Raw genomic sequence first — 22,772 nt, 5'->3', positions numbered from 1 at the left:
ACCATCGATTCTTCCACTGTAGGAATTTTTAAGTCCTTCCACATTTGTGCATGTAAAAGTCTTGCTGCTATTATGTATAAAAACAAAGTCCCAAATTTTCTTTCAAACTGTTCATCCATCAAACCTAAAAGAAATACTTCTGGCTTCAGTTGTATATTGACCTTAAAAATCCTTTGAATTAAAGTACATATCTGGCCCCAACACGTCTTCACTTTCTTACAAGTCCACCAGAATATTTCTAGTATATTTTGTGTGCATTTCCTTGGTTGTTTGCAATAAAACCGAATCATTTGCTATAAAGGAATAGTTGCAAAACTACAAACCACCAATATGTTGTTGCACTAAAAAGCCTTTTGTTACATGTACAGATAACATGCTAGCAGTTTTAAAACCAGACACTGTTCCTAGTAGCTCTAAGCATGTGGAAACAGTGGCTGGAATGGAGGAGAGGAAGAAATGCATTCTGAGCAGTGCCTGCAGGTAGGCATCAGGAATAAGATGCCACAGCGTGCCTGGAACAAGGGAATAGATGGTACTACAGCAACAAAAATCCCCTTATCCATTACTGCTCCACACAACGAAAAGAAATTGCTATTCCCTATCCTCACCCCACATTCACAAGGCAATTGCTGAAAAGAGTCTAAGCAGCCCAGTGCAATTATGTGAGGTCTGGCCCTGAACAGAGAAACAGAGAGGAGTCTTCTTAGTGTCACCTGTTTCCTTTGGCTGCAGTTTGGGTTATTGTGCACATGCAAACCCTTGCAAGAATCTGCAAACAGCCCAAACAGCCCAGATCAATTCTGGCTGCAGTTTGAAATGGATTCTACAAAATAGTGGGCAGTTGTCCGTCTATGAAATTACAGTTACAGTTTATGGTGAAGAAGATTTTGTAAGCTCAGGGATAGATAAAGATGGACTGTATGCTGGAGAAATAAAGAGGAGATTAATCCCAGGGGGAAAGGAAGCGACGAACCTAGACAAGAGGATGAAGAATAAGGACATTTCATTGACAGCAAAGATTAGAATAGCTACAGCACTGGTCTTTCCAGTGCTAATGCATGGCTGTGAAGACTGAAACAGAAAGAGCAGCAAGAGAAAGAAAAATAGGTTCAGTTCTATGAGAAAGTGTTTGCTGGCTTTCGGAATCTTTGAATGTTTCCCTGTCTTTGCCACTGAATATTATCAGAGCTTCATGTGGTTCCTACTGATAAATAAAAGTAGTCTGGTGACCCCCTAAGTTTGGTAATATTTTCATTTACTTCATAAGCAAAGTCATCCAACATGAGATATGCCAGGGTGAAAACCTACTTGCTCCTACAAGGTCAATCAGTTCAGTTAAAGGTATACCTAGGGGCAGTTGCGTTAATACTTCGTAAAAAAATCAGGGCTGATCTGACCCAGCCCTGCCCAATATAAGTCTTATGAACTTTGACTCTAGAGGCATGTCATTCCCCACTCAAGAGAAACTTTGAAGTTCTCCATTAAAAAGCTATTGATGTGTATTAGGATGATAAAATTTACAGAACAGTTTCTAAAGTCAGTACTCATGACTCCATCATCAGAAAAGTACTGGGTAAAAAAAAAAATGGGATCCATAAGAGAACAGTAAGGCAGAAGCCAGGCTTGCTAATAAGAACACTGGTGCTCATCTCAAGTTGGCAAAAAAGCACCTGGGTGACCATCCAGGCTTCTGGAGGAATGTTCTATGGACAAATAAGTCAAAAGTGGACCTTTTCAGGCTGCATAGATGCCACTATGTGTGCTAGAAACCAAACACTGTATACTGCAATAGGAATTGTGTAACAACTGAAGGTAGTAGTGTCATGTTTTGGGGGATGCTTTGCTGCCTCAAAACCAGGATGACTTGCCCATAAATTTAGCTGTGTATCAAATAATTCTACAGGAGATCAGGTGATCTGTGTGTCAGCTGAAGTGTAAGTGGGTCACGCAGCAAGACAATGATCCCCAAAATGCAAGCAAGTCTAAAAGAGAATAGATGTAAGGGTTGGTTAACAGACTGATAAAAACAGGAGACCAGTATATCAACAGTCAACTACAAGCTTTCCCAATATCAGTGAAGAGATCCACCTCCTCACTGTACTGTATCATAACAATGCTGTTAGAAAGAAAGACAGAAAGTGTTTGCCCTAAATTGCATGGGGATCTATTTAGTCAACATGGAAAATAATTCAGTTGATGGAATTCTTGTAACCCTATCCTATTCATCTCAATAAAACTTGTTAAAGAAAACTCTGTGAAAATTTTGCTTGGAGAAGAATCCAAGCAAAATTTTAGGTACCTGTTAGAGTCTGACAAGGGATGAAGAAGAACAAATTCAATATTTTAGAAGAGTAAGTCAAAGTTCAGACCTAAACCCTATAGAAATATTAAAATATTGTGATAGGACTTGAAATGAGCAGTGCATGCTAAAAAAAACCAACCCCCCGCAATGCTACTGATATGAAGCAGTGTGCCTTGGAGGAATTTACCAAGATGTCTACACAGTGACATGAGAGACTGATCATAATTATAGAAAGCATTTGGTGATAGTTACTGCAGATGAAGATGGTGCAGCCAGTTACTGAAACTATGGAAGTGATTACTCCTTGTATTTTGGGTAACTTGGTTTATGAACTAAACTAAACATCTAATACAAATTGGTGTTATTTGTTCTCTTTATTTGTAACTAGGACCTACAGGAAGCTCTAACAACTTTCAGTGGCAAAGATATGCAAAAATTCAGAAAATCTGAAATGGGAATAGTTTTTCTCATAATCATGTCTTTAAATTAAGAATTTTAAAATAGTTATTAAGAGGATCAGAGGATACAAGAGTGCAAGAACAAGCAGCCAGTCAGTACCAAATGAAAACAAGCTGATCCCTTGAAATGATGTTTAGAAATGAAAACATAAGTACTTTAGCATGTGATGTGGATGGATGATGGATTAGAGAAAATGATTATGCTTCACATGATTGAGAAGACAACAGATATGGTGGATGGACAGAATCTAAGAATTTACTGGAATGCCTTAGAAAACTACATGTTTTTTTATTAGAGACAAGCTGAGTTGGCAAGCATTTGTCCAGGCAGGGGTTGAATCCCACTTGATGGCCCATATCTATTCTCAAAATTCCATGTGATTATTGTAAGGGAGACCTGGAAAGTCAGCAAGCCTCCTTTTTCCTTTGAAGACTTGCAAATAGAATGCAGCATCAGATAAGGGAGGTTGAGGTAAGAGCTTTTGCCAATAGGAAAACAGATAATCCAGGAGTTTTACAAAGCTGCATCACTGCAAGTGGAAAAATGACTTTTTCTTAGTTTTAGTTACATGGCCAGTGAACCAGAAGGAGAAAAAAGCGAAGAGTGAAACTGTCTTAATACACACAATGCCATGAAAACAAAGAACAAGACCTGATTTTGGAGCCATTAAAAGAACTTTTCAGGAATTGTCCTAGATCATGGCTTGTCAATGAATAGTTCTTAATTTTAAATTCCTATATGTATACTCTTTAAATGTGTTAAGAATTAGTATAACAATGTTACACTAATAAAGAAGAAAAGCAAACTTTGCTCATGAGAGGTTTATCAGCAGAAGGTGTCATGAGTAATGATGGTGAGCAGGAAGGGGCTCCCATCCAGGGTGGAAAATGCATGCGTAGTACTGAGGAATTAAGCAGCCATTCAAAGAGACACAGATCAGGCCCGCCTTAGCTTTTGGGGTTTATATGTCTGGGTTTTTCCCACGCTTATTCAGTTTGTTAGGATTCTGTTTATGTAGCAGTAATAAATACTAGAGAACTACTCCTCGACTCAGTGTGATTCTCACTGTTAGGACAGAAGGTAATACATAAATTATTTATTTACTTATTTACTTATATGGCTGCCCAACTCATACACAGTGACTCTGGGCAGCTTACAAAATTAAAATCCCCAAGATAAAAAACCCATTGACCCCCACCCCAACCCCCCACAGTGGCTACAAACACAATCAAATCAGCCACTTGAATGGCTGTATCTCAACCTGGGGTCCTCAGGCCCACTGACAGACCACATCTTTAGGGCCTTTCAGAAAAGTATCAAGATGGGGACCAATCTAATCTCTGGGGGAATGATGTTCCACAGGGAGGGAGCTACCTTGGAGAAGGCCCTTTTTCTTGGACCTAGAAGGAACCCATAACATACCCTGCCTCTGAGACAAATTAATTCAGGAATTTCTGAAGAAATTTGGAAGACAAAGGAAACTTCTCAAAAATTCCTGGCCAAGAAGGCTTGTAGTAAGGCTGAAAGAGAGCCTGCATGTCATTCTACATTCAGTAGGGAGTCTCCCAGGACTCACTTCTAATGGATGCAGAGAAGTGGAAAGAATTGGTAGAACTGGGCAGTGCCCAACCTGAAATGAATGTGCATTTAAAGCACAGAGGAATTATGTGCTAACTGTTCTGAAGTTTCTTAGTAGACACAAATGTTTCCTGAAAATAGATTGAAAAACACCAAGCAAGCCAAAATCATAAAATTATACTCTTCCAATAGATCCTCTTTTGGACAGAATGGTAGGTATCCAAAGTATGCTTCAGTATTTAGGCTTATCAGAGGAATCAATACTTTACATTCAAAGTAGAATCATTAATCAGTTAAAAAATAATTGCATGCATTGTTTCAGTATTTGGGGATGTTCCTGCATACTGCTATTTACTGAGTCATTGACTTCAATAAGAAAAAACAATTGGGAAAAATATACATTGACATAAGATGAAGTGAGAAGCAGGGGAATAAAGTCAGTATTCTGCCCCTGTGCCTCTCAGGCCTTAAAAAGACTGTGTGATATATATAATATATAATCTTAACAACAGTAATAAGAACTAATACAAACTAAAATAGAGTGAAAAAAAGAAAGAGAAATAAATAAATAAAATAAAAGGCTAAAAGTTTTATCGTGAACCGCCCAGGGTCCCCCGAGTGGGGGAGATGGGCGGTAATAAAAATATGAGAAATAAATAAATAAATACATAAAAGTACAAAAAGAAAGAAAGTAGAAGAAAAGTGTCCCTTACTCATGACAAAAAGTAGGAAAAAAAAGAAAAAAGATATAAAGAAAGATATAAAGAAGTGGCTTCTGATCTTCTTTACAGCAGTTTTAAGTACAATTATAGTTTAACCTCTCTCTCTAAAGTTATTTCATAACTCTCTTCTTTCTATATTCTATCCTGTCTAATCATCAAAACCATAAATCATAAGTTTGTTGTTTTTCTTTTTTTATGCCAAATCCTTGTTAAGCTTTTTGCTCGCAGTTTAAAATACTTAAAAACTTTTTTTTTTTTAACTTTCATTGATCCAGAAAATCAGTTGACTCACCAAGTGATTTTTCCTTATCCTGCCAATGGGAAGATCTCTCTTTAACTTTAAATTGATTGTATCCAATAGTGGTTAAGAAAGTGAGGTTTTTGTGAACCTTATATCTGTTACAGGCTGTGCTGTGGTTGTGAGCATGATTGAAATCCCTTGACTCCCAGCTGCTTGACTCACAAGTTGACCACAAAACCCACAATTCCTGCAGTCTTCTCACAAGGTGCAGCTGTCCAGAGGGCAGGTGGATGATCTCGTCGAGAGAAATTCCACCAACCAAAACTGTCCAGAGAGACTCTGCCAACCAAAATTCGCCATCTGGTCACCAATCTCCACCGGAATGCCATCCCTGCTCCTTCGGGGAAGTCTAGTTTGCCATTGAATCTCACCTGGAAGCCAAAAGACTATGCCTTCCAGCATGATAATTTTTATAAGAAGTGAGATTGTAGAGCTGAACAGTGAATTGTTTTTGAAGGAAAGGGATTTTACAAATGTTCAGAAACACCGGGAATGGTTTTATTGTAGGTCAGTCCTTCGGTTCATCTAGTTCACTTCTCCAGTTTCAGCCTTTCCTAGTACTGCCTGGAGATTTCACATATTGAAACTAGGATCTTTGCATGCAAAGCATATGCTGGGGCAGTGAGTGGCATAAATCTGGAATGGAAACGATGTTCTATGCTGTGTGGAGCAAAGTCCTGAGGTTGGATGTTTCTGAAGTGTTCATTGCTCACTGACTTTGAATGACGCTTCTTCAAAGGTAGAAAAAAAAAAGCAACCCAACCCTTTCCAAGAGTTTTCCAACATATAAATGGAATTGATCTTGTGCTTGACTTGTTCTGAAAATTGCATCTCTGCTGTCCGTTTATGTGTATTAATTGAATGTGTAGCCCAAGTGAAGGTCTTTAAATTCTTGATCAATCCACCTTCATAGGGCTGCCAAATCAATAGAATTCTAATTGAATAAGAGTTATTTGAGGGAGTGAATTCCTTTTTATCAAAAAAGTTATCTGCTGACTAAATTTAACCTGCACACTCGTTTTTCACCAGTTTTGTATTTTCTAGGCAGTACGATCTTATCTTCCTCTTCTCAGCAAAGCAAGGTCTGGACCTCTCAGCAACCTCTCTCTGCTCCTGATGTCATGTAGGTATAAGATTGCTCTGTCTGAAATCTATATAATGCTAAAAACAGCATCCTGAATGGAGTACCAGTTTTTCAGAGATAAACATGATGAGAAATGGACCTCAACGTACAATATCTAACACACACAAAAAGGGAAAGTTTTATTTATTTTATGTGGCATGTGCCCAAGACTCCAATTCCTGGACAGAAACTGTAATCCAACCTGTCTGCAGGCTCTTGCTACTTTCACTAGTATGACAAAAGCATATTTGCAGCATTGTGCCTCAAGAGTGATACCTTTGAGGTAGCTGTGTGATGTCACAAAGGGGCAAAGCTTGCAACATTTACCCTGATGCTGCTTTCATCAGCCTGATACCCCCACCATCACCACCACTTGCTTGTATCCACTATGGATACAACAATCTTGCCCAATCTTCTAGAAGCATTGGGACTAACATTCCCTAAATTTATTTAAAGCTTTCTTTACCTGCCCTTGATCCCACACTCCTGGTTGGCAAATTATGGGGCTCTTACTCACCTCCTTGTATGATCATCCTATTATGTTTTATCTATAATATGGCACCAAGTCATTATCACCTGTAAAAGAGGTGCACAATTGCCATTGGCTTGAGTAGCACATCAGGCTTTGCACACCAGCAGGGACTTGGGAAACGTTCAGGATTTAAGGGCTTAAGGCACCCACTATGCCACTTAACTGCTCCAAAACTTTTTTAAAAAGACAAAAAAAGAGGAAAAAAACATTTTGGTTTCACCCTTTGTGAGGGCTATGGGCAGCTGCAAAACATATAATTAATTAAGAGAACTGGCATGTATGAGAGACAATTAGGCCTGGAGAAATGGTAGAGAATAAGGGGCGGGGGGCAGCATCCTCAGCAATCTGGAAATTTTACCAAAAAACATTCCTATTCAGTCTAAACTGAGATCAGCAATTATCTGTACTAAAGTCAACTCTAAGTGGGAGGATATGTGCCAGCCAAATGGCAAATGCATCAGGAGGATTTTATCCTAGCCCCAGTATATCTGCCTCTCACTTGGGGGAACACAAAAGCTGATTCCTCCCTTCCTGTCTGTGCAGATCACTTTTTAGGGATGAATCTGAGAATAACCCCAAATATATTAGAGAAGGTTGGTGAGATACTTCCTGTCCTACGGACAGAAAAATTGGGAAAAACATCAAATTCATTGACCAAATATTGGATTCCCACTTCTCCCCTACTCAGCCTAGCACATTTTTTTTTATTACAGTGGCTCCTGTAATCTTTCCAAAGATGCATGTGCTCATTAACAGTTGTTGTTGTTGTAGGTGTATCTGTATCCTGACTTCCTTCAGTATCCATTCCCTTCAGCTCCCCCCTTTTTTCCCCCACAGTTAATGGTTTCCCACAGAGTTAGTATTTATAATTGTCTAATAGCAAAAGGGAAATGGTGACTGGAGAGAAAAGAAATAAGTTGGTTTCCACTAACAAGTAATAGTCCTTTAGACATAGGAGATATGAGTCACAACTTGTCTCTAAGGTTGTAATGTTGTTGTAAATCATTTAAGTGGCTGCTTCGACTTAATTGTAAATAATTGTTACAATATGTATTATATTCATACAATTCATTACATTTCTGTAAACAGCTGGGTTCATTATCCCCATCCAAGTCCTTCCTGAAATACTAGAGATCAACTGGTCAGTACAAACTTAATACAAACATCTATTTCTTATCAGCACAGTTTGAGTGGACTTCGTGTATCATCTTGGCTAGGATTTCTTTTAGCATTCAGAAATATTTTCTTTGCCAGTCTGAAAATACTTCACTCTACCAAATCATTACTGTATGTTTAAGGACCATATTAAGGTTAGGTGTACCATGTTAAGGTGGGTTTAATTAATCTATCCCATGGCACACCATATCGACCAACTGATTTTCAGTGTGCCACAATAATTGACTATGGCACAAGAAAGCCCCCCTCCCCAGGTCTTCTTCAGTTGTATATTTAAGACCTGTGTTAGGGCTTATGATATAATGCCTCTACTTCTACTATACCTACATCTTAGCCTCTGCTAAGTTTTTCAATAAATATTGTACCTATACCTATACCCATCTATTCTTCTGGTTTTGTCACTTGCTGGTTTCCCACTTTAACACTGTGGTTGTGAATTTTATTTCCAGTACTGGGATTTACTACTGTGCCCTCATTAAATCTTATTAACTTTCTACCCACAAATTCCTCCAACACAGGCTTATAAAACTCATTCTATGCTCTAATGGCCCATTGGGCCACCCTCACTCATGATGAGAAAATCTTGCTTTTGGCCAGATTATCATAACTTTTATTTAGCCATGTGTGAAATGCATTTTGGAGAAACATTGGGTTCACTGAAGTATAGAAAAGTGGATAAAAAACTGGACTTGGATCATAGCAACGAGGATTCATTAAGGCCATCTCTGATTTAAGTTCGCTGGGTCTGATTCAGATTTAGGTCTAATTAGAGTAGAAGCCTTAATTTCACTGGGTCTCCTCCAGGTAGAACTAAGATTAGATTGAACCCACTGCTTGGCCTTGAGCCACTGTCTGTGTTTTCTCAGTCCCAGTCTTCCAGTAATGATAACAGCTTCATATACTTATATATAAATGATAAGAAATAGCTGCATATATTTTGCCTGGGAGTTCAGGAGGAGGATTTATATATAATAAAAAAAAAAAGGGGGGGGGAGATATGGGGAAAGCTGTAGGAAAGGCATAAATAACTTTTTAACCAATAATTTGGAGAAGGTTGATCTATATGTTTTGTTCTACTATGAACTCCTTTTGAAGCTAGTATAAATCCGATGTTATTGTTATCTCACATTAATAAAAATTTGCATACAAATATTGAAAACAAACACACAGAACAAAAGCAATACTTGGGAAAGGTAGGCTGCTGATCAGGTGGAGAAAAGACAGTACATTCTTGCCAGGGGAGCAGGAACAGAGGAGGAAGAGATCCCATATCCTTACGGATAGCTGTTACTAGAAGACAGAAAAGATAAGGCCAATCCTGAAAGAAGGGAGAAACTCTGTAGACAAGCTCAGGCCACTCATTTCAGGGTCTTACTAAATTAAGCTTATCAGTTATCACAGTTAGTATTCCCAGTTCCCTACCATTACTGCTTTTCTAGGGACAAGACATAGACATAAATAAAACATAGAGCATTCTTGTTTCTGGTCACCAAGATCTTTGGTCACTACTTACTTGATAGAAGTTGAAGACTGACTCACTGAGAGGGTATCATGCTCAGTATGGCTGGTGTATGCCCTAATAAATACATTTGTCTTAAAAACTGATACAATACCTTTTGCTTCTTGTTTTCTCCATCAGAAATTGTTTCAATATGTTGACATTTTCACAAGAAATCTTCTGCAATGGTTCATTGTTTCCATTTCTTCCTTCTCCTTTCCCTTTTATTATTTTTAATTGCTTGCATCACCAGTTGCATTGCAGGGGAGGTGGGAGATCTAAAACCAAAACAAAAGCATTGGTTCATTATTAGAATCATTAGAGCATAAGAGAATAGAGATACAGTGTACTTCATTTTTGCCATAATGTTTGAATATGATGGCTGGATCCTAAGAACTTGGCAAACTTTATTTGATTTAGAGGGAAAATAGATTTACTAGATTCAATTCAATTAAATTGTTTTTAAAGGGAGTCTGTGGAAATCCAGCAGAACTCGTAATCAAGACATATTTCATTTAGAAGTAAAGCAGTATTGAGACTATATTTAGGATACTAGATACTAAAATGCAATGTCCTAGCCTTATCTTTATACCTGTAAGAAGTTCAGCAGGAAGTTCATTAACTCCAACCAGTTGCCTGCCAAATGCATGCAGATCAGATAACTACATATGCATTCTGGTAATGACACCTGTTGCTGTGCATTTTAAGACACTGAGGAGAAAACAATGTTTCATTTTTTTAGAAGTATGCATTTGATTGTGATACAATATATGGATTCCATCTCAATTTGGTAGGGTGGCATATAGGCAATAGCCTGAGAAAAACACACAAGACAGTATGCAAAGCAACAAAATAATCTAAAAGAAGCAGCCTTCAATGTGCAGAGACCAATAAGTGACCCAGTTTGAAACTAGGACAAACTGGAATATGACCACTAGGTGAAAATTGCACATCACACAGTAAAACCTAGCTAGCCCAGCAACAAGGACACAGATGGAAAAGACAGTATAAGCACTGCTATAAAAAGGAAGATCAGATAGGGACTTGCTTGGAAGACACCCCATTGCAACCATTTGGGTTGCAATGTGTCTTCTTCAATTCCCTCAGGTTTCTTGATCAGTTACTCTGGTGTAGTTTACTGAGTATGTGGGAATGAAAGGTACTGCATATGTATATGTGCTTCAGGAAAGCCTTGCTACATTGTAATCAACAAAGCTAGAAGGTTACCAAATAATTCTTTGTGTATTGTGTGTCATTTAGTATGAGTTACTAATGCAGAAGCATTGATATCTCACTGAAAGATGTGTGAGTGCATTCCCCACATAAACTCCCAACCACTGACCAAGCCTGCATCTCCAGAAATCTCAAGATGCCCATTCCCAGCTGCTCCTGAGCCATGAAGCATTGCAAGAGGGGAGAGCTGGTAATGTGTGCCTCAGTGGGTGGTTCAAGGAAGACTGGTTGACTCTAAATGAAAATGTAAGACTTAATGGTGTAGAATCTGGTAGGCAGTGGTCACATTATTGGCAATTTCAGTAGATTTTTGAATCTGGACATGTGGAGGTGGCCTATGAGAAATGGAGACATCCACAGGCCAAAAGAGAAGGTCAAAGGTAAGACATGTTACTCAGACATGTCCTTCGATCCTTTTGATCTATTTGTAACATCCATCTTGGGGACCAATGCTGGTGGTGGATATACCTAGAGTTTCCTGGGGAATGATTTGCAAATGGACGAAGGAAATAGTAACTCCTACAAGGAAAGGATTGCTGCGTATTAAAACTCAAGCAACTTAGAACTGAGAAGGGACCAATTCTGATTTATTCAAACTACTTTGAATAAGTTAATAAGATACTTGTGGCTGCTAAACAACAAGTAGAAAATGCTCGAGAGAAAATTGATGCTTTATTAATTGAGAAATAGCTTCTTCAGCAACAATTGTCAGAACAAATCCAAACTTTGTCACCTCTTGAGATACCTTAACATGCATGGAACAAGAACTAGAATTACAAGATGAATGGAGGAACACTGTACAAAATCTAACAACCCAGATTAATGCTTTTAAAGCCACCTTAAGAGACATTGTGAAAGACTCAGTTCACATCAAAACCAATAACCTGTTTAAAGTGGAAGAAACCTTTAGTACAAAAAGAAATGCAAATTGCTTTTCCAGCCACAGGGCTAAATGATGAACCATGTGCAGGTTTTGATACATTTTGTTGTGAGGATAAATTTTGGGATGGTAATTGTTGCAACCCTATTAGGTCAGCAGCCACTAGTAAAATTACTGCTGTTGAAACATGTTCCACTCGATATAAAGTCTGAGTGGAGAAAGTGATTACAAGGTAACACATACGGCAGTGCCCATTACTGGAGCTGAATTGCATCAAATCATTGGAAGATCTGTGACCACTGAAGAAAGAATTTTTAGAGTGGATCCAGGGCTTTTTAAAGGCTGCTATATAGCATTATTTGTGTTATAAAGGAGTTGAGGGTGATAATAGCAAATCCCCAAATCAGGGACTTTTAAAATATTATGAAATGGGCAGGATCCATCCTGGGGCCATTACAGAAGTTGGTGAATCAAAAAGCCCCAACTTCTCAGTTTTCAGCTAAGGTTTGGGATGATAGCAGAAACATGGAGGAGGATTTGTTTTGTTAATAGATATTTGTAGGGACATGTTATAACAAGACCTCAATCAGCTCCCATTCCAGATGGGAATTCCAAGCCATCTTTGTTTAGGGATTCAATGGAAATAGATTGGCAAACAAGAACCATGAGAAAAGAATGTATGACTATGAGAATACTCCATCCTTCTTTCCTGCCAATCTCAATGCCAAATTTGAAAGTATTCAAGAAATTCAGCAACAAATGGCTTTAGCTGAGGAGTGGAATAAAAAAAGCAAGTGGGGAATTTAGGACTATGAGATATTTGGGACAACCAAAGCCACAAATGCAGTGGTCTAACAGAGGAAGGAGGTTAATTAGAAACTGACAAAAACAAATTGGGGATCCTGTTACAAAAAGAGGAAGCTTGTGGTGGACTCTCAGGAAAGCAAGAAGAGATATGATAAAATGAAATGGAAAATGGTTATGAAAATCGAGGAAAGCAGTGGAAAACTTAACCCAAAAGAGAGTAAGTACAATGGACAGACAAGAAATTAAATCAGAACTGAAACAAATTACTAACTCTTTACAGGATATAATGAACAATGTTTCTGCCCCGATGCCAGAAAATGGAACTGATGATTAGGGTTGCCCCAGTGCCTATGTAGAAGTAAAAAAAGGTGTGTATATGAGGGGGGGGGGAGCTTGATTGGCAGCATCAGGAAAAATATGTAGTGGAACCCCAAGGTTTATAAGGTTTTCTAACAGTAGCCTCTACAAATAAATCTAAACCCTGGAATGCCTTGTTAGATAATGAAGGAGAATCATCTATGGATGGATGCTGCCACTGAGGAACAAATGGATAAAACTATGATGGTAGAAAGATATATGTGAAAACCAAAATCGTTACCCCTTGTACAATTTATGTTTTTAGCTGAAATACATCCTGGAACTGAGGCATTATGGGAAATCTGCAACTATAGGAAATACAAAACACCTAAGATAAGCATGGTGGAACTGCCAGTGGCATCATAAAAATAATATCCATACCCCCAAAAAATTGTAGAGAGAGAGACTGGGAAATAATCAGGAAGTTGGATTAGGAAGGATTTGTATGGAAAACAGTAAGCTTTTTTAATTGCCTAGTTAATCTGGCCCATTTTAAAATCTGATAGGAAAATTTATTGTATGGTGCTTAAGTACAAAAGAATCAACAAAAAGTCCTCAGGAATGATTCTTAGTGTAGCAAATATGCCCTTGTTAGTAAGTAAATTGCTCCTCAAATCTCATGGCACAGTGCAATTGACCGGGCAAACTGCTTCTTTGCCCTGCCTTTGACAGAGGAGAGCCAAGACCATTTGGCATTCACATTTCAAGGGCAACAATATACTTTCACATGAGTGCCATACAGATGTCACAATTCTCCATTATCCATTTTTATGTCACACAAATGTTGCAGCAGTTGGACCCCAAAGTTAAAGACCATGTAATTTCTTATGTAGGTGATATTTTAGTCGCAGGCAGCTCAGAGGAAGGTATCAGGGTGAGAACCATCTGGTTAAACCTGGAATACAGGGTATTATATGGGCATTTTATCTATCCATCTATCTATCCAATTTATATGGCCACCCTTCTATCCAAAAAACTCTGGGCATATGATGTAGAAACCTGCTGGGAGAAACATTCAGGCAGATAACATTCAGGCCTTATGCCAAATGGCAGAGGCTAACAATATTAAGCGGCTCCAGACAGTTTGGAGTGCCTTCCATTTTATCAGGCAATGCACTCCAAATTTTGTTGAAATTTTTCTACAAACTACTAAAAACAAAAAGATCTTGGGTTTGGAGGGAAAGAACAGAGCACTTCTTTTCAAGAACATGCACTAAGGTTTCCAGGATATGGACAATCCTTTTGGATTCCAACTGATTAGTCTGAGGAAGCCCTGGGGCCCATTTCTTACAAAAGGTGAGCAAGGGACATTGGTTCTAGCAACCTATGAATCTAGAGTAGAAGTACAGTCCTTATAAAAAAGCTTGTGCTACTACTATTTGGCTCTAAAAGCTTTTGAAATACTTACTGGAACTAATGAAATCATTTTACAAAGTCTTTACGCTGCTCTGGAATATATTTTATAGGGAATTCAGCATATAGGTTGAGATTGAATAAATAAGAGGAGGATATATAGTCTTGTCCTACACCATGCCAACCTGGAGCCAGTTTGTTTTGCCATGTTTTATTTATTTAAAAAAATTGTATGGCCACCCACCTTAGAGCACAACTGTGGGTGGCTCATAACAACAATAAAACCACAAACATAATAAAAACCATAAAAACTATGTTCTGCCCAGATTGTGGCTGTATATAGAATTCTCATGAGAACAATGAGATGTTCTGGGATTCCCATTTCATTAAGCACATTCCACAGCTTGACCTGATCAACACAATAAAAGGCCTTTCTATAATCAATGAAGGACATATTGACTTCTTTTTAGTACTCTTTGGCTTTCTCAATTATTCAGGGTGTATCAGTAATAATTTCTCATGTTCCTCAGCCTTCAACATCTGGCATCTCCTTTTCCATGTAGGACTCTTATCTGTGTTGGATGATCCTAAGCATTATTTTGCTAGCATATGAAATTAAGAATGTTGTGTGATAGTTTGCACATTCTGTTAAGTCTTCTTTATTTGGTATTGTTATGTAGATTGACCTCTTCCAATTGGCTGGCCATTGCGTTGTTCTTCAGCTGTGCTGGCATAATTTGGTTAGAACCTTTACAGATTCTTCTTCTGTTGCTTGCCATATTTCTATAAATATTCCATCAGTTCCTGTAGCCTTCCAGTAATGATCATCTTCATCTTCTGGTTCCAGATGGTCTGGTAAATAGGGAATATCTTCTAAGGTATCTTGGATGTTGACATTTCTACTGTAACAGAATTTCAGTATACTCCTTCCATCGTCATTTAATCTTCTTGGAATCAGTTACTATCTGTCTGTTGGCATCCTTTAGCATGCCAATTTGAGGTGGGAAACTCCTGATTTCAGAGGTCTTTTGTAAGACTTTCTTTGTTTCTCCATGTCTTTTTCCATCTTTGATATCTTTACAGATGTTGTTGTAATATTGTTTCTTGTCCCTTCTAACAGCTTTTTGAAATTCTTTGATAAGTTCCTTCCTGAGATATTTGTCTTTTGGGGCCATAGTTTCCTTTCCTGGCAATTTTCACCATTTGTTCTGACATTCAGTTTGCTGTCTTCTGTTTCTCGATCTTTGGCAGTCTTTTCACATTCACCCTTAACAACTTCTTTGATTTCTTTCCACAGTTTCTCTGGTTCTGTATCAATGAGGTTCAGAAATCTAAGTGATTCCTAAGGTTCTCTTTGAAAATGGTGGGCATATGTTCAAGATCATAATGTGGAAACTGATTGGCTTTCTTTTTCTGCTTTAGCTTGACTTGGAAGTTGCACATGAGCAGTTTGTGATCTCTTTGGGCAACAACTTTGTTGTTTGCTCTCTTCTGAGGCACCACTCTATGGTGTGATCAAGGTGGTATAAGTGCCAAAACTAAGCCTAAATTTGGTTTCAAATGTATTCTAAAAAATCAATTTTACTTCTTGCTGGGAAAGGAAGTATTGGCTACAGGCCTGTAGTTGTAAAGATCTTCTGGGTTCAGTCATGGTATTTCTAGAAGTAGCCTCACTAAAAATACTAAATGAGTCTGGAACCACTTCGTTCTGTAAAGAAGAAATTAGAATCCCACACCAGACAGCCAAAAACCTCCATCCTGACAGAATTAATAAGCCATGAGTGGCAAGAAGCAAGTAAATAGGTGGCTGGCCAAATTCTATCAAGCATTTTGTCCACATCCCTGGGCCTTAGCAGAGTTTTGGTGAATAGAAAAGTTCTGCCGGGTGACACTCAGGGATGCAATGTGGAAGACAAAAATTACGTAATTACCTCCATTCACCACTACAGGCTAGGCTTGATTATTATCTCTTATTAATTGTTGATCAAAGTTCAGATTACTCTCCCTCCACCTGTGTTCTAATTGTCTTCCAGTTTGACTTATTGCTTTCAGTGGGATATGAGCTGAACAGGCTGTACACAGCAAAAGGGATTCCCAGGAGTGATTGTTTGTGTTTCATGCGCATATCCCACAGGGTGACCAGACCTTAATAGAGGCACCAATCATACTAGCTGGAATATCTGCTAGATTCATTGGAATACATTAACTTCTGGGGATGGATCATTCTAATGGGTCCATACCCTTACAGACGGGAATAATTAATTGGAAATGATCTGGACAGGACAAGAATATAGAGATAAAATCTCTCAGCTTCAGAAAAAACTTTTCTTGCCCAGTATAAGAAGAAGATCCAGAGTATACCCTGTATGTATGTTGAGCCAGTAAGACCTTGAAATAACCTCATAACTGTTATGGCCACCATGAAATTATAAACTGCTCCACATGTCATAGTCTAAGCCCATATACTGAAATTTCCCAAAACCATTGTTCTGGTGTCCAAAGCCACTTCTGCTAGCTCAGCTATGAAAGCTATTGGTCAAAGGTGTGGGTGAATCCTCAGTATGTGCAACATCAAATACAAATATTTTTGATTAGTACGAAAATGGGCAGGAACCTGGAAAGAGAAATACAATCCCTATAGTTACCCCCCACCCCACTCTCTCATCTATTCTGATGCTGTTAGGTAAATTGGGGTGGGTGATGGGTGGAGGAGACACATCTGAGTGAGACTAACATCCCTCAGTTCTCCAACCCAAGTCTTGGTTATACAAAGCAGTTAGACCCTCTCATCCACAATCAAACCAAAGATGAGGGAGAACGTATTATTTACCATTTTAAAAGAGCACGTCTCAGCAATCCCCAAACCAATTTCTATGAATTAAGTTTTCATAAGATCTTTTCCCATTTTGGTAATAAAAAAAGTTATAGAACATAAAGTTCTGTTTTCCCATACTAGACTATGAAAAAAGAAAGACTCCTTTCTCCGGATCTTATTCTGCCTCAGATATCAAGTTAAATTTGAGTGAACTGGAGCAGATTGAGCTACTTCTGTGGCTCTGTATTGGTCCCCAAAGTAGATAAATAATGGTCTCTGCACACCCTATATAATTGCTTGGTATATTGTCTTGCATGATATTGCAACATATTTTATGCCATATCCAATTTGTAAAGCTGAAATGGAGTCAACATCCAAGAAAATCCATGAAATTTTCAACCACTGGATTTTGAATTGACATTGAGTACTGGGCTATTGTTTACTGGGAATAAGGTCCATTGATTATTATTTTATCACGGTTGTATTAGGTATTATTCTTTGTTGTTTGCCTTTGGGTAGTTTATCCTAAATGGTAGCTTATAATTTTTTTAAAAAACCGATGAACACTCGCTCAGAAATGCCATTCCTTACATTTTCATGTTATTTGGCTCATCTTATTTTGTGTGAAACCCCATATTTGTCTTCCCATTTCCCATTTTTATACTTCACTCATTGATTATATTTGATAGGAGTCTACCCTGTTTTTGCATCATTAACTACTAATGAGCGGTTGCTAATGGAACAGCTCTATGCATCATTCTAATGTATATGCAGCATTTATGATAGGAAGGTTTTCCTGAAAATTAGTTGAGGGGAGGCATCCTCTCTACATTCAGTGATAAGAATATAAGAAGCTGTTGAAAACAAAGAAATGTAGAAATGGCTGCAAATATCTTACTGAAGGCACAGATGCTTTTGAAGGTTAATCTGAATTGTTTGTTGATTGTTGAATTTTAACTCTTTTGTAAACACATAAATCGGGCATTCTTCTTTTCAGGGTTGATTTTATCAGGAGCTGATTACCCTGAATGTCAAGGTGTGGAAGCTGCCCACTGTTCAGGATTTTGTCCATGTACTTTTAAATTCAGGTTCCTATTCTTTTCAGGTATATATATTTTCCCTTCTGACTTATATTATTTAGACAGAAAAAGAGTTCAGAAAAAATTAAAGTCTTGTGCACATGACATGTTCCGTTTTCCAAACCCCACATACATTATCTGGTATAAGCAACAACTGCCTAGACCAATGCTTCATAGCTCCTCTCAGACATGCAAGAGCCAAGCCAATGGCAGCTGACCAAAGACCACAGCCCTTCTTGTTGTACAAGCCAACAGTGACAGCAGAGCAGATCAGCCACTTGCTCTTTAGCATAGCTTTTCCTTCAGAGGCTATTATATAGTTCTTCTCTTATGATTCTTTTCCCATTTTGCAAAAACTCATTGATCTCTCAAGAAATAATGAAGTCACCAAATATTATTAACCTATGAAGAAGGCAGCTTGCTTCCCATTTCCAGTCTGGTAATTAGATGACACATCCCAGGGGCAAAAGGACCCCATTGTACGCTGGAAATGCTGCCAGTGTCAACTCTTAGATCACTTCATTATAGCTGGGTTCTATGGTGCACAAAAAGGTTTCGTATTGGAAATAGCTATTTGGGAATCCATAAATGGCACAGCTGCAGGGAGGTGACCTTCTTGCCCCTCACCTCTGATTGCCCCTCCACTGGAATGTTAGCAGCAATCATGGAACTTGTCCTGCAGATTCCAAATAAAGTAGGTAACTCACCTCTGAGACTTTGAATTACTATTTTGTGTTTACTAATAGAGGAGTAGGCAGCTGGAAGCTCATTCACTTGGCTTATTCATGCCTCTTCAAAGAGATTTTTAGGCTCAAACTACAAAGACACCAGTGATATACTGGTACAGGTGGTCCTTGCTTAATGACTACTTATTCAAACTAGCACTGAACGAGTGGTACTTATGACTGGTCCCCATACTTGTGTTGGCCACAGTGTCCCTACAGTCACACGATCGTGATTTGGGCAGGGGATTTGCGTAATGATGGCAACCGGAAGTGCCAGAATTTCTGTCACAAAGCACATGACTTTGCACTTTATGACACATTGCTTAGCGACAGAAATTCTGGTCCCAGTTACCATTGTTAAGTGAGGACTACCTGTAGCTCCAAGGGAAAGCAGAAACAGACACAAAACTCCCAGAAAACGTCACACTTATTTCCCATAGCAACCTTCCCTAACCTGACGTCCTAGAAGGTGTTGGGATGTAATTTCCATAATCCCTGGTTGATGAACATGCCGGTGGGAGAATATTGCTATTGGAAATAAGTCTGAGTGTTTCTTCCAGTTGGAGGAAAAGCTCTGTATTTGTCTGGAGCTTTTGGATCTGGTGGCAGCAAAGTGGAAAATGGTTTGATTTCTCTCCTTGATCATCTCTCCTAGAAAACCCTCTAGTCAAAACTCTTGGTTCTCAAGTAATCCTTTATTGGTCCCATGGGTTTCAGTAGGATCATAAATGCTTTGTTCAATAAATAACTGCAACCTATGACTACCTGACAGGATACTAATAGAAGGAATTTGATGAATTCTTCAAAAAAAAAAAAAGAATACCCAGTTAAATACTTAGTTTTTTAGTAAACAAAGACCAGCTTCCCATTCGTTTACAATTAAACGTTTCTTTAAAAACAGAAAACTAACACTCAGGTGGGACATAGTCTGGCAGATATCTATTGGTGTCAATTTGGTACCCCAGCGTAATTATTAATGACTATCATCTGTTTCTTTATAAATTAATTCCATTAAGATTTTGCTTGTATCACTTGGTATTTTTGCATGATTTGTATATAAATGTACACCAATATCTTGCATGTTTCATACCTCATCTTATTCCCTGCCCTGAATAATGTTTTTATTAGTGTTTCCCAATTTATTATGAAAGCTTATTTTTAAAGTGTGATGCTGCATGTAGGGTGAATAGTTGTAATCTGAATGGGAATATGTGATCTGATTTTAAAGTATCTCAGATAATTTCATTTTCAGCTAATTTTTGAGCTAACAGTCTGGGAGTAACTTGGGTTGTGTTTCCATTCTGTGAATTGTTGTTTATTCGTTTAGTCACTTCCGACTCTTCGTGACTTCATGGGCCAGCCCACGCCAGACCTTCCTGTCGGTCGTCAACACCCCCAGCTCCCCCAGGGACAAGTCCATCACCTCTAGGATATCATCCATCCACCTTGCCCTTGGTCGGCCCCTCTTCCTTTTGCCCTTCACTCTCCCTAGCATCAGCATCTTCTCCAGGGTGTCCTGTCTTCTCATTATGTGGCCAAAGTATTTCAGTTTTGCCTTTAATATCATTCCCTCAAGTGAGCAGTCTGGCTTGATTTCCTGGAGGATGGACTGGTTTGATCTTCTTGGAGTCCAAGGCACTCTCAGAATTTTCCTCCAACACCACAGTTCAAAAGCATCTGTCTTCCTTCTCTCAGCCTTCCTTATGGTCCAGCTCTCGCAGCCATATGTTACTATGGGGAACACCATTGCTTTAACTATGCGGACCTTTGTTGTCAGTGTGATGTCTCTGCTCTTAACTATTTTATCGAGATTTGTCATTGCTCTTCTCCCAAGGATTAAGCGTCTTCTGATTTCCTGACTGCAGTCAGCATCTGCAGTAATCTTCGCACCTAGAAATACAAAGTCTTTCACTGCCTCTACATTTTCTCCCTCTATTTGCCAGTTATCAATCAAGCTGGTTGCCATAATCTTGGTTTTTTTGAGGTTTAGCTGCAAGCCAAACCTTTTGCACTTTCTTCTTTCACCTTCATCATAAGGCTCCTCAGTTCCTCTTCGCTTTCAGCCATCAAAGTGGTATCATCTGCATATCTGAGATTGTTAATGTTTCTTCCAGCGATTTTAACTCCAGCCGTGGATTCCTCAAGCCTGGCATGTCGCATGATGTGTTCTGCGTACAAGTTGAATAGGTAGGGTGAGAGTATACAGCCCTGCCGTACTCCTTTCCCAATCTTAAACCAGTCCGTTGTTCCGTGGTCTGTTCTTACTGTTGCTACTTGGTCATTATACAGATTCTTCAGGAGGCAGACAAGATGGCTTGGTATGCCCATACCACTAAGAACTTGCCACAATTTGTTATGGTCCACACAGTCAAAGGCTTTAGAATAGTCAATAAAACAGAAATAGATGTTTTTCTGAAACTCCCTGGCTTTTTCCATTATCCATCGGATATTGGCAATTTGGTCCCTAGTTCCTCTGCCTTTTCTAAACCCAGCTTGTACATCTGGCAATTCTCGCTCCATGAATTGCTGAAGTCTACCTTGCAGGATCCTGAGCATTACCTTACTGGCATGTGAAATGAGTACCACTGTTCGATAATTTGAACATTCTTTAGTGTTTCCCTTTTTTGGTATGGGGATATAAGTTGATTTTTCCAATCTGATGGCCATTCTTGTGTTTTCCAAATTTGCTGGCATATAGCATGCATTACCTTGACAGCATCATCTTGCAAGATTTTGAACAGTTCAGCTAGGATGCCATCGTCTCCTGCTGCCTTGTTATTAGCAATGCTTCTTAAGGCCCATTCAACCTCACTCTTCAGGATGTCTGGCTCTAGCTCACCGACCACACCGTCAAAGCTATCCCCGATATTGTTATCCTTCCTATACAGGTCTTCCGTATATTCTTGCCACCTTTTCTTGATCTCTTCTTCTTCTGTTAGGTCCTTGCCATCTTTGTTTTTGATCATACCCATTTTTGCCTGGAATTTACCTCCAATGTTTCTAATTTTCTGGAAGAGATCTCTTGTCCTTCCTATTCTATTGTCTTCTTCCACTTCTGCGCATTGCTTGTTTAAAAATAATTCCTTATCTCTTCTGGCTAACCTCTGGAGTTTTGCATTTAATTGGGCATATCTCCCCCTATCACTGTTGCCTTTTGCTTTCCTTCTTTCTTGGGCTACTTCTAGTGTCTCAGCAGACAGGCACTTTGCCTTCTTGGTTTTCTCTTTCTTTGGGATGTATTTTGTTGCTGCCTCCTGAACAATGTTGTGAACTTCTGTCCATAGTTCTTCCGGGACCCTATCTACTAAGTCCAGTCCCTTAAATCTGTTCTTCACCTCCACTGCATATTCCTTAGGAATATTAGTGAGCTCATATCTAGCTGATCTGTGGGTCTTCCCTAATCTCTTTAGTCTGATCCTAAATTGTGCAAGAAGAAGTTCGTGATCGGAACTACAGTCAGCTCCAGGTCTTGTTTTTACCAACTGTATAGATGTCCACCACCTTTGGCTGCAAAGGATGTAGTCAATCTGGTTTCGGTGTTGTCCATCTGGGGAAGTCCATGTATAAAGCCATCTCTTAGGTTGTTGGAAGAGAGTGTTCGTTATGCAGAGTGAGTTGTCTTGGCAAAATTCTACCAGCCTATGTCCTGCTTCATTTTGTTCACCCAGGCCATGCTTACCTGTTATTCCAGGTGTCATTTGACTGCCCACCTTAGCATTCCAGTCTCCCATGAATTCCCGTGATTCTGTGAATGCTTCCTTGTTATTCTTTGATGTTGCATTCATGTTGCTTTAGGGCTTTGTAAGGAGATGGATTGTCGTCTCTCCAGCTA

This window comes from Candoia aspera, chromosome 3 (genome assembly GCF_035149785.1).
Source record: "Candoia aspera isolate rCanAsp1 chromosome 3, rCanAsp1.hap2, whole genome shotgun sequence".
In the NCBI taxonomy this organism is placed as follows: Eukaryota; Metazoa; Chordata; class Lepidosauria; order Squamata; family Boidae; genus Candoia; species Candoia aspera.
The sequence above is the reverse complement of the archived record's forward strand: the minus strand, read 5'-3'. Positions refer to the sequence as shown.